Raw genomic sequence first — 12,836 nt, 5'->3', positions numbered from 1 at the left:
TTGTGTTTTTTTGCAATAGATTTACTTCATGTTTGTTTTGCTGCTGATGCATTATGTTTGGCAGTTAGGATCCCTGTGGATGGAGGTATAATAAATAATAATATTTTTTTTGCTTTCCAGGGTATTTATGGCACAATGATAAATTTCATCTTCCCCAGAATGGTAAGTAAAGAGCCCTTTCTTTATTTGATATTACTGAACACAAAGGAGAAAAAGTGAATTTCTATAATAAAACTGCAGCTTCATATACTAAATGTATGGAATGATCTGATAATTATAAGGTAGCTCATACTCTTACAAATAAATGGATGCTGCATTCAAATTCTATAAGTATTCCAAAATTCTCACCAAAATATGTTACAGAATCTTCAGAAGGACATTTTGTTTTCTGGAGTAATTTATTTTAAAATATACACAGATACAGAAATAAATGTGGTTTGCATTCTATGAGTAGAAAGAGAAAGCATATCCGTGATACATATTGAGAGTGGGTGAGTAACTGTCCTCTGGAATTTTTACTGTTACATAAAAATTGATTGTAATTTATGTTTGACCAGGGCTTTGCAGCATGTGAATTTAAAAATGTTTATTTTCTGAAAGCATGTATTCTAATGCTAGGCAAGTTAGCTACTGATTTTATTTAAACAAAGAGTTTTGGTTGTCTATGTTTTTATGACTTAAAGGTAATAGTTTTAATCTTGATCATAACTTCTTTACAATCCAAATAACAATAAAAAGCAATCTTATTGAATGGGGAAAGTCAGTGTAAAATGATATTTCTCAGCAAATTATCACTGTACCTTACGAAGTTCTATATTTTTTGGTGGTAGTTGAGTATTCCCTATAAAAGATGGAACTTCTCACTGTAGAAAAAAAATCATCAGAAAGTGTTGATGTTAAGTGAAAAATCAGGGCTTAAAACTATAAACATTATATGGTATGTGCATGTATGATTGTTTGCAGACATCAGAAGGAATTGGGATCATATTGAGGGTGGAGAAAAAAGACTCACAAAAGGTATACAAAATAGTGGGAACATGGTGGTTTAATATTCTTCATTCTTTACTTTCTGAATATCTTATAATAAATATATATTATTTTTATATTAGAACAAAAGCATTATTTGAATAATAAGATATTCAAAACTGTATATTTAATATAAAAGAAATATGTACATACAAAATTGAGGAGATATGTCTGTGCTAACCGGATAACCAAAATTATACAATAAAAAAATATACCTTTCAAATAATCCCAGAAGGAACTAAAAATATAAAATAAGATTAATTATAAAAGCAATGGGTAAAAAAAAAAAAAATGAAACAATGAAGGATATGAAGTGAGGGTAAAGTTATTACTTTCATTAATTTTACCCCAATATAAAAGTGCTCCTAGAATTCAAGCATATTTGAGAAAAAAATAAACATTTTAAAACTAAAAAACATCTACAGTTTCACATTCTTTTTAGTGTTTAAAATTGTAGTATTTTAAGAATTTTTTTCACAAGAAGAGAAGGTCCTGCTAGAAAAAGGTTAAAACATGCAGATGAAACTTTTAAAATAAACTCACACTTTAAGAGTAGACCAAATTACTCAACAATAACAGAAAACTTCGAAATAAAATCTACTGTGTAACTTATCATCTACAATTTCCGACTTTGCAAATTTTACCTCAGAAATTATTTTAAGGTCTAAGATTAAAAGCAAATAAAATATAATAGATCATTAGGCAAGTATAGAGAAATGTCAGCACAAGAATTGCTTTTAATCTATAATAATTTTATGTCATTTATTAATTGTAATAATAATAAATAGTACAACTATTAGAATATATTTGAGATTGAAGAATTCTGCTCAAGAATAGCTTATTAGGGGGTAAAAACTTTTCATAAAAATATAAATTGTAGTTAGACCTCACACATCCATCAACTTTAACTATCTGGTACTAAGCCAATAATTTTAGAAGAAAGAAAAAATAAAGGGGGGAGGGGCTTTAGCGTGTCTCTAATACAGTTCACATAAATGCTTCCCAGGTTCTCACGTCCATTCTACTTGCTCTCAGTTTACAGAAGATTATAATAGATTGGTTCTCTGATTATCCAGCTCACAAACTAGAAGAGGTACTCTAAATGTTGAGAGGGTTAAAAAAGGAATGCATCCATAGGGTAGAGACTGTTTGCAACTATCACTAGCAGTAAGAATTGAGAGACCAAAGACTTGCTGGATGATTTTGAGTAAGATACATCATATTCTTGGGTTTAAAATTCCTAATCTGTTAAGTGTGGGAATTATACTGGCAGATATTTGATAAAACCAAAATCCTTCTAGCCTTAGAACATTACAATATAATGATGTTATCCTATAACTATACTATACAGAGCATAAGATAATATTGCAAGATATAGAGTCTGTTAGGATGAAAAATGCTTTAATGATTGAAGAGGTAAATTTCATTCATTTGCCAAATTCACTTATGTTGAAAGTCTCATCTAAATTACATTGTGTAATGAGGGATCATGTATTGTGTATTTTAATAATGTTCATTCCATATTACTGTTTTAAAAATGTATCTAAAGATTTAACTTGATTTTTCTCTTTACTCTGAATTAGATAACATTATAAATGGGGTGTCAGAGAAAAATTGAGCATCAACCTTTTCTAAAGACTGGGGAGTCAAATTCCTTCCCAGTTTGTTTATGGAAACGTAGCTTTCTAGTAAGTTTGTGTTTTATGAAGCTGCTAATCTGATATATTAGGGAATCAAATACCTTAATTCATAATTTCTTTCTCCTCATCTACTCTATAACATCCTTAATACAACTAACATATCATGACATTCTAAAAAGAAAATAAAGTTAATCGGTCTATACCCAAGGTGAAGGTCAATGTAACAATTAAATTATTAGATAAATAAAAGATCTGCTCATTCAAAAAATTTCTTTCTGACTTATAGGTTTGCAATTTGAGCAAGCAAAGAATTACTCTGTGACTTGAATTAAAATGTTAATAAATATTTTGTTGACATGTATTTATTAAAACTGAACTTTCAAAGAGAATAAATCTGCAGCATTGCCTATCTTTTCTAACAGATTAGTGACAAATAGTAATTAAATAAAGTAATTCTCTAATGTAATCTGTACTTCAACAAAATAGAGCTTCCTTTTCATTCCCAATTCTACTTGGACTTAGTAAATGATTGAATGCACAGTTCTGTGAATAGTTATAGTATCCAGACTAAACCAACAATAAAATTTACTTTATTTCTGTGAATGCTAATAAAACTTTGTTGCTTTATTTCTTTAATGGCAAAAATTCCATATTGGAGTTAACTATAGCCAATAGCCATTTTGTCATTTAACTTTTAAAATTCCACAACTGTTTTCAATCTATACAATTGTAGGTCAGGTAATAATAGTATAAAAGCTTTGTTAACAGGCCAACAGGTTGATTACTTTTAAGATTTTGAAAAAAAGCAAAGATAAAAACAGTCCTTTCCTTTTTCCTTCAATTAAAATTGCAAGCAATTATTCCTGTAGATTATAGATCTCTTTTGGGATTTCTGGTTTCATACAACTTTTTGGTTCATTTCACAGGAATAATATTCATCTTAATTAGCAAAAAACAATTGATGGGCTTTTTACAAGAGGGAGTTCACTTGGTGCACTGATTACTGCCACTAGATTATCCTGTTAAAAAAAAAAAAAAAAGGCCCTGCTTTTTTAAAAGCAGTTAGTTGAATACTTTATCTGTTAGTAGCCATTGCCTTTGAAGACAGGATGTCTTTCTTGCATGAGTGATTGACCCATTTCTTTTTAACCTCCTAACTTCCCTAAGCAAGATGCTAAATTGGCTTCTGAAACAATTTATTCCCATGTTATATCAAGTCAAATACATAAATCACAGTTATTAAATAAATAAAAAGATATTTCTGGCATGTCATTGAATTGTATTGCACAGTTTATAAGATTGAAATACTTGCTTCCTTTTAAAAATGTTTGTTAATATTGAGTAGCAAAAAAATGAAATTTATTGTGTGTGTGTGTATGTGTGTGTGTATATATAATCATGAATACCTGTGTACCCACTACTCATTGGTTGAAGAAAAAGAACATTATGACTTTTCAAGTCCTCTGCATACCCTTCTTCAATTGCATAACCCTCTTCTTTAAGGTTATGCCATAAAATATTATTGTTTGGTTTTCATGTTTGTAAATAATATACAAATAGAAGCATATTATATGTGTTTATAGTCTATAAATATAATTCATTTATATTCTTTAATGTTGATGGATATTTAGGTAGTTTGCAGTTTTTTGTTTTTCTTTTTCACTACTATACATAGCGTTGCTATGAACATTCTTGTACATGTACAGAGGGCATGAACAAAAATTTCTCTAAGGCAGTGGCTCTTACCCTGGCCGATTTCGTCCCTCAGAGGATATTTGGCAATGTTTTGAAACATTTTTGGTTGTCACAACTGGGAGGTGCTACTGATATTTACAACATCCTATAAGGCAAAGGACAGCTTCTCCCTATCCCCAGGACAAAGATAGCGGTCTAAAATATCAGCAGTGTGAAGTTGAAAAATCCTGCTCTAGAGCATATGCTTAAAAATGTAACTGCTGGGTCACAGGGTATGGAATTTTCAACTTTATTAGAAAATTCTACATATTGTAAAAATTATCAATTTTATACTCCCACCAGGAGTGTAAAGATAAATGTTCCAATTGTTCTATACACTTGCTAGCACTTGATCGATTTGGTGGATGTGAAATAAAAAGTTATCATAGTTTTAATTTTCAATCCCTTTTCTTATTTTATTGACAATTAGGGTTTCCTATTCTATGAGTTACTTATTCTTTTTAACTGTTTTTTTTTTTTAAATTGACGTCTTTTCCTAATTCGTAGGAAATAACTATTAACCTGTTGCTCTTTATTTGTGTGGCAAATGTCTTTTTCTAGTAGTGGACTGTGTTTTTACTTCTGTAAAAACTGTTAGGTGCTTTTCTGTGAAGAAGCACTTAACCTTAATGTAGTTAAGTTTAGCAAATTTTCCTTTTATGTTTGTAATTTCATTTCTTACTTAAGGGATTTTTCCTCTTCTAAATGTTTTAGCATTTTGCCTTTCTCATTTAAGTCTTTAATAGATTTTAAAAAGATTTTTGTTATGGTATGAGGTAGAAATAAATTTTTTAAAAATAGAAAACCATAGTCTCAACACCATTTATTGAACAATTCATGTTTTTCCCACTGACCTCTGAAGCTAAGCTTTGCACTTGGCTCCCTATTTTATTCTATTGTTCCATATATCTATCCTTTCATTAATACCACACTGCCTACATTATTATAATTTTATAATAACTTTAAAAATCTGATACATTCGTCTATCTTATTTCTCAGGAATATCGCGGCGGCTAATGTGACCCTTTATTCTTTTATGTAATTCCTGGAGGAAGCATGTTACTGCCTCTCTACCAAACTTGATTGAAATATTTCAGAATCTACATATCAGTCTAAAGAGAACCGATATCTTTATTATGACTTTTAGTTCTCAGATCCATAAATGCATTAACATTTCAATTTATTTAAATTTTCTATAATGTTTTCAGAGTTTCATTTCCTCCATAAATCTGTTAGGCTTATCCCTAATATTTAAAAAATATATTTTAAAATTATATCATTTTAATAATTCCTTTTTTATCATGATAGTTTCTAATGCTGTTTCTGGTGCACAGAAATGCATTTAATTTTTGTATTTCTTTTTATTCCATCAAACTTTTCATACTTTTTAATTAATTCTAATAATTTATCTGTATATTATCTTGGACTTCCTACATAAAAATATCATATTTTCTGTGAGTAATGGCAGTTTTATTTCTTCCTTTCCGATCCTTATACTTTCAGTTTTTCTTGCTGTACTCCATCTATTGTATAGAAATGGTGATAGCAGGCAACTTTGTCTTCTGTTTTTTAAAAGGAAGTGTTTTCAACATTTCACCATTAAGCTGTAGGTTTTCTGTAGATACCCTTTACCAAGTTAGGGAATTTTCTTTTTATTCTTAATTTGCTTTGGATTTTTACCTTTAATGGATGTTGAATTTCATCAAGCACTTTTCTACATTGTTTTTGATGATAATGTGATTTTTCTAACAAAGATCAGTTGAACATTGAAGCACCTTTTTTCTGAAGGGCATTTACTAAAAGGGGTGAGGAGGAACTTCAGTTTTGTTTTTTTTTCAGTGTGGATACTTTTATTAGATTTCATTGATTGATTTATATGAAGAACATTCATTGAGTATACAAGGTTTTTTTTTTTTTTTTTTAGGTCTTATTTATACTGTCTCTTCTCTTAAAACTACTTCCTCACTACTCCTTCCAATTGATGGGTTATGCTGAAAATAACTTTAGAGAAACTTAATTTGTGTGATTTTCATGTCAAACACTTGCTTTCACACAGGGAAACCAAAATGTTTAAGTTTAGTTGGAACTTAAATATGGCATTCATGATCGCTTCTGAGATTGGCAATATGAAAACCACCACTCACAATAAAGTTGAAAGCACTGTTGTGCTAACTTGCATATTAAAGTTTCTAATAGTTACTTAGGTTTTCTCTGTATTATTATATCTGCTATTCACCTTTTTTTTTCTTTATTTATAAAAAAATTAAAAAAAAACAAACAACATTTAAACAATTAAAAGAAACCCCACAACATTTCAAACAAAACAAAGCAAAGGATTAATAACATGCTTCCAACATGTTCCTACCACACCCCAAGAAAATTAACAAACCATAATCAAACAATGTAATAAGAAAAACAAATAATCTAAAATAACTACATTGCTTCCAACATGCTCCTACCATACCCCAAAGGGACTACAGTTTTGATGGCCTGACTGGGCACAGGAGAAAAGTGACAAAGCCTAGGGCTTAGGGCTGGAATCAAAATAGATATATTCTTATAGTTAAAACAATCTAGAAATAAACCCACCCCATAGAGCACTGCAAGTTAAATTACAGATCTTACGTATATGACTGAAGAGAAAACAAAATTCTCTCTTGAAATTTCATAATCATAAACTGATCTCACTGAGTTTTCAGCAAGAATTCACACTATTTCAATAGTCTAAAGACTTCAAGACAAGAATTTGGTTTAAAATGGTCCCTAATTGCGCCTTTTGTGTCCAGGAGATTCAAAAAGAAAACCCTCTCTGGAGAGCCCAACTTTGTTCCATCCCTCCAAGAATTCTCACAGATAAAATTTCATGAGTATAACTCCACAGTCAAATATCACAAACACACTAGAAAAAACAAAACACATATGAGCAAGAATTAGCTGAAAATATAAAAAGCAGAATCATACTCCCAAAGACTTCAAATATTGGGATTACCATTTTCACTCTTTTTTCACTTCTCTATTATTTTTTTCTCATTCTTTGTTGCACATAAAACTATACTCAAAAATATTTTATATTTTAGCTTTTAATTTCGTCTAACAAAACGCATAAACCCTTACTTTTCTATAAAGTTAGAAATTAGTAAGATAGTTAACTTTAACCTTACACTCATATGGAATCTGAGTATGATATTCATTCACCAAGTGATAAGAATTTCAGTGAACAAAGAAGAGTAGAAATAATAATAGGTACTTTTCTATTTTCCTTAAACAAACAACTAATATTATAAAGACTTAAAATGTCAAAACATATATTGAAGACTATTTTATCAGTAATTTTTCAAACTTCAGTATTTTTGTAGACAGTATTTATCTAAATGCTCAAAATAATGAGTAATATTATAAATTATTCGTATCTGCTTTATTTGTGTAGCATGATATTTTCCTGCAAGTCTCAAGGACTTTCAAACATATCAAAAATATCTTTACATTTGTGTTTTGAAAATTTTTAGAAAGGAGCTATATGGTGTTCTTACCTGACTCTGAACCCATGATAATAGCATTGGTCTTATAGTGGCCACCTGGTCAAAGTTGAGCCAATCTTAGTCTGTCCTGGAACTTAAAAAATGGGAAATAAGGAACAGACTCCTGGCAAAGGAAGAACTTATTGGTTGATGAATCCCAAGGAAGTCTGATTCTGAGCCTTAATTCCAGTTATTAAACTTTCTAGGAATCTATGAACCAATAAATTGCCTTTGCTGAAGCATATTTGAGTTAAGTTTCTGTAACTTGCAACCAAATGGTCCTGACAACTACACTTAATATAAATTAAATTCTGAGATGGTTTCCCTGCATGCTGATAGTCATAGAAGGCAATGCATGAATAATCACTTTTCTACTATGAGGGAAGGAACTGGGAAGAGTTCCACACTGTTGAGTTCTTTGGAAGCCCTGCCTTGATCTGAAGAAAACCCTTCCCTCTGATTTATTCCAGAGGCAGGTCAAAGTAAGAAAGATTTCCCAAGATTATTCCTTATGACAAGACTTAGGACCACTAATATTTTGCCAATTAAATTTCTGGCATCTAGAGGGATTCCATCAAGAAACCCTTCCTAGATAGGATGTTATTTTCCAGTTACTTTCTTCTTGAGCTTTTATATGGCCTGAATGGAACACGAAAAGCCTGAAATTTAGGGGAAAATCATAACAATCATTGAGCATTTTACTCTATATCAAGGACCAGGCTGGTCAATTTTATTTTATAGTTTGGTTGTATAGTCTCCTTACTCACAACTCGTTGGACATCAGGGTCTGCAAATCTACCATTTATTTCAAACATCTGCACTCCTCTCTGTTCCCATTATTACTACCTTAGTCTTAGGCTTTATTTTTCTTATTGAAATATTCCAATGACTTTCAGCTTCTCCTCACTCTAATTCAGCATTCATGCTCATATTCATACTCATACTCATGCTAGCAAACCCACTAGATTGTGAGCTTATGTTAGAGCCAGGGGTGCACCCCACTTATCTTCTAATTCACATTGTAGTTCTTGGTTCTCCAAACTGGCTGTGCATCATTAGAATCTTGGAGGGGGAGGGGTTTGAAATGACAGATTTTCAGTTCCCAGACTGTATCTATTGAATCAGAAGCTCCAGGCATGTGTCCCTAAATTGGTATTTTTAATATGTTCCCAAGTTTACCTTATGAATAAAGAACATCTGTTGCTTTTGTTTGCCTGTCTTTTTTAGTAAATTTTTATTAGAGAAAAATTATGTTTACAGAAAAATCATACAGAAAATAGAGTTCCCATATTATCTCCCCCTCCCATTTTTAACACTTTGCATTAGTGTGGTACCTTTGTTACAACTGATGAAAGAATATTATAATGGTACCATTAACCATAATCCATGGTTTACATTATGGTTTATTTTTTCCCCCATATACCATTCTATTATTAACACTTGGCATTAGTGTGATACCTTTGCTGTAATTCATTAAATAACACTTTTATAATTGTACTTTTATTAACTGTAGTACATCGTTTACAATAGGATTCACTGTGTTGTGTGGTCCTATGTTGTTTTTTTTTTTTAATTTTTATTTTAGTAACATAATATGACCTAAAATTTCCCATTTTAACCACACTCACATATGATTCAGTGTTGTTAATTACATTCACAATGTTGTGCTACCATCACCACTATTTCCAAAACTTTACAATCAACCCAAACAGAAATTCTGTACAATTTAAGCATTAACTCCCCATTCCCTACTCCCAACCTAGCTCCTGGTAATGTATATTTTAGATTGTGACTCTATGAGTTTGCTTATTCTAATTATTTCATATCAGTGAGATCATACAATATTGTCCTTTGGTGCCTGGCTTATTTCACTGAACACAATGTTTTCAAGGTTCATTCCTGTTGTCATGTGAGTCAGAACTTCACTCCTTTTTAATGCTGAATAATATTTCATTATATGTATAGATAGCATTTTGTTTATCCATTCATCTGTTAATGGACATATGAGTTGCTTCCATCTTTTGGCAATTGTGAATAATGCCAATTATTATTCACAATGTGTATATACCTAGTAGTGACACTGCCTAGTCATATAGTAATTCTATACTTAGCATTCTGAAGACCTGCCATACTGTCTTTCACAGCAGCTGCACCATTTTACATTTCCACCAGTAATGAATGAGAGTTCCTAGTTCTCCACATCTTCTCCAACACTTGTAATTTTCAATTGCTTTCACAGCAGTCATTCTAATGGGTGTGAAATGGTATTTCACTGTGGTTATTATTTGCCTTTCCCTAATAGCTAGTGATGTTGAGCATCTTTTCATGTGGTTTTTAGTCATTTGTATATCCTCTTTGGAGAAATGTCTATTCAAATCTTTTGCCCGTTTTTAAATTGGGTTGTTTGTCTTTTTATTGTTAAGTTGAAGGATTTCTTTATATACTCTGGATATGAATCCTTTATTGGACATGTTGCTTCCAAGTATTTTCTCCCGTTGAGTTGGTTGTCTTTCACTTTCATGACAAAGTCCTCTGATTGTTTGCCTGTCTTTATTAATGTTGTGTAAAACTTCCCTCAAGCTTCTTACCTTAGCCTTTTATCCTATATTTCTCATTGTGCCTTCCATTATCACAATATTTGTTCAGTAATAAATTTTATTATACTTTTTTGAACTAAAATGGTGGTTCTTTTACATTGGCAAGTATTTCAAAAATTTTCTTGTGGAATTCTATATCTATTGTAGGTTATGATATGTCCATCTCCTGAGAAACTACAAAAATGTCATGAGGAAACATTAATATGTATAATAGTAAAAATAAATGAATCCTATCCAGTTTGTTCACTGTAAAACTGATATGTAGCTTTTAGTACTAGGCTATCTTTTTCACTACTGCCTCCAGTCATGTGAATGAAATTTGGAAAGGGCAGCAGAAACATTTACTTCTCTTATAGTTGTTTTGTGATCCAGCCCTATTCATATTGATACAATATGTGGTAAGACAAGTGATAGTGCATGTAGAGTTCACCTTGAAAAGGAGGAGGTAACATCTCAAATTCTATCTGGTTCCCACATTATAAATCCAATTTATACACTTATCACTTGACAAAAGTTGACAACTTTATACCCTGTAAGGAAAAATCATAGTGCTCTTCTTACTTTAAATAAAAAGCAGCTTGAGTGGCAAAGGAGTGGATAGGAAAGCAGGAATCTAGAAAAGGATAACAAATAATAGCAATCCTTAGAGATAAATTCTGCTGTAGTCTATACTTGAAATCAAAGGCCATCCATAGATAACATACATAGATAATGAAAGAAAAATTTGCTGAATATGTCTGCCAAACTAATTAAATATTTGTTTTGTGTTTATTATATTAAGCATTATATAGTCTGGGGAGATCAAAACAGACATGGTTCCTGCTTTCCTGGGGATTTCAGTTTATTAATAGGAGGTCATGGTTAACAAAGGAAAAAGGAGTGATGATTACAGGGAAGGAATGGAGGCAGGGAGGTAGATTGTATGAGAGGAGGTCATACCCAAATGACACTTTCTGAAGGGACCACTTTGGGCTCAGATCTCAACAGCCAGGAGTACCATGGGACTAGAGGAAACAAATGAGCCCAAGCTCCTCCAGTCTAGTCTTCGCTGCCTGTGTGTATTTTGTAAAAAGGCTCGTACAGGAACTAAATATTATCCATGGGCTATTTTCCTTGTTTGAAATGTATCCATTCATGTTTCATTCCATAAATATTTTCTAAAAGTCCTTATACAACAAAGTCCCTTAAGCAACTGCAAGTCAGAGTATGAAGTGATGATATACTAAACAACTACCTAGTCCTTGGCTTATTTTTTCCTGGTTCATATCTCTAATATTCTGGATCCTTGAGATTATAATCTCAACCACAGAGAACAATAAACTTTTAATGTTTCCAGTTTTAAGGCTAGCATCTCCAGGAACAGGAAGCTCACTATTACTTCTATCAAGGTATTGCCCCTTTGGAAATTTTGACTACAAGTGGTTCTGTTTTTAAACTGAAATATGCTTCTTTATACCTCACAACATCTTAATTCACCCTCTTTGGGGCATTCAGAATATAACAAGTATACTTATTATTATTATTAAAAAAATGTAGGTGGGATTTTTATGCAATTATGATAGGTTTAGTAAGATTTGAAATATTAAATAATGTAGATAAAAGATGAAAATAACTATAGTCCCATACCTAAGTAGAGCCACTCAACATTTTGATATATCTATTTTCTATTTCCTGTCTTTCTACTGTATGTATTTTTTATTTTCTGTCATTTTATATAATCTTATCCCATTTGTAAATATATATGCCACATATTTACATAATCATACATATAGTATACACATACTGAGTATAACAGTTTCTATCTAGTGGGGGAAATCTGATATAGAGGATAAGTGCTAGCAGACACTCGAGAAAGACAGATTTTGCTTCAAATTCAAGCATTATCACTAGCAACTCTTATAGCTTTGAACAGATTATTTAATTTCTATCAGCGTCTATTTCCTAATCTGTAAAATGAGGATAATCTATAACCCACATATTGGGATTGTTGTTAGCATTAATTAATTAATATAAAATGCTTAGCATAGTGTCTAGTCAATGGTAAATGCTGAATAATTATTAAAATTATGTTTACATTATTCCAATATAGTTATCAAATATAATAACTGTCAGGCTAAATACCTTAATCCTTTCAACCCTTTCTCATATGAAATTATTTCAAGTTCCTTTATCATAGAGGCTATTAAATACTGGAAGTTCTGTAATCTGTCCATCTATATCTTTCTCAAAATGTTGCTTCCCAAATCGAACATAGTAATCTATGAATAATTAAAAATGTTATGTCCTCCATTATTCTACATGCACACTAAATTTTTTAATGA

The 12,836-nt window shown here is 31.1% G+C and overlaps 1 protein-coding gene across 1 annotated transcript in view; it reads left to right on the top strand.

Annotated features, from left to right (window-relative positions):
• ADGRL2 (adhesion G protein-coupled receptor L2) overlaps nt 1-12,836 on the top strand; it is a 502,012-nt gene that overhangs the window by 272,953 nt on the left and 216,223 nt on the right. The window contains exon 2 of the mRNA XM_037826794.1: nt 121-162. The gene's annotated coding sequence lies outside the window, so the exon portion shown is untranslated. The remainder of the gene's footprint in view (nt 1-120; nt 163-12,836) is intronic.

Source organism: Choloepus didactylus, chromosome 2 (genome assembly GCF_015220235.1).
Source record: "Choloepus didactylus isolate mChoDid1 chromosome 2, mChoDid1.pri, whole genome shotgun sequence".
NCBI lineage: Eukaryota > Metazoa > Chordata > Mammalia > Pilosa > Megalonychidae > Choloepus > Choloepus didactylus.
Note: the sequence above shows the minus strand (reverse complement) of the source record. Positions and strands in the feature narration are given on the sequence as shown.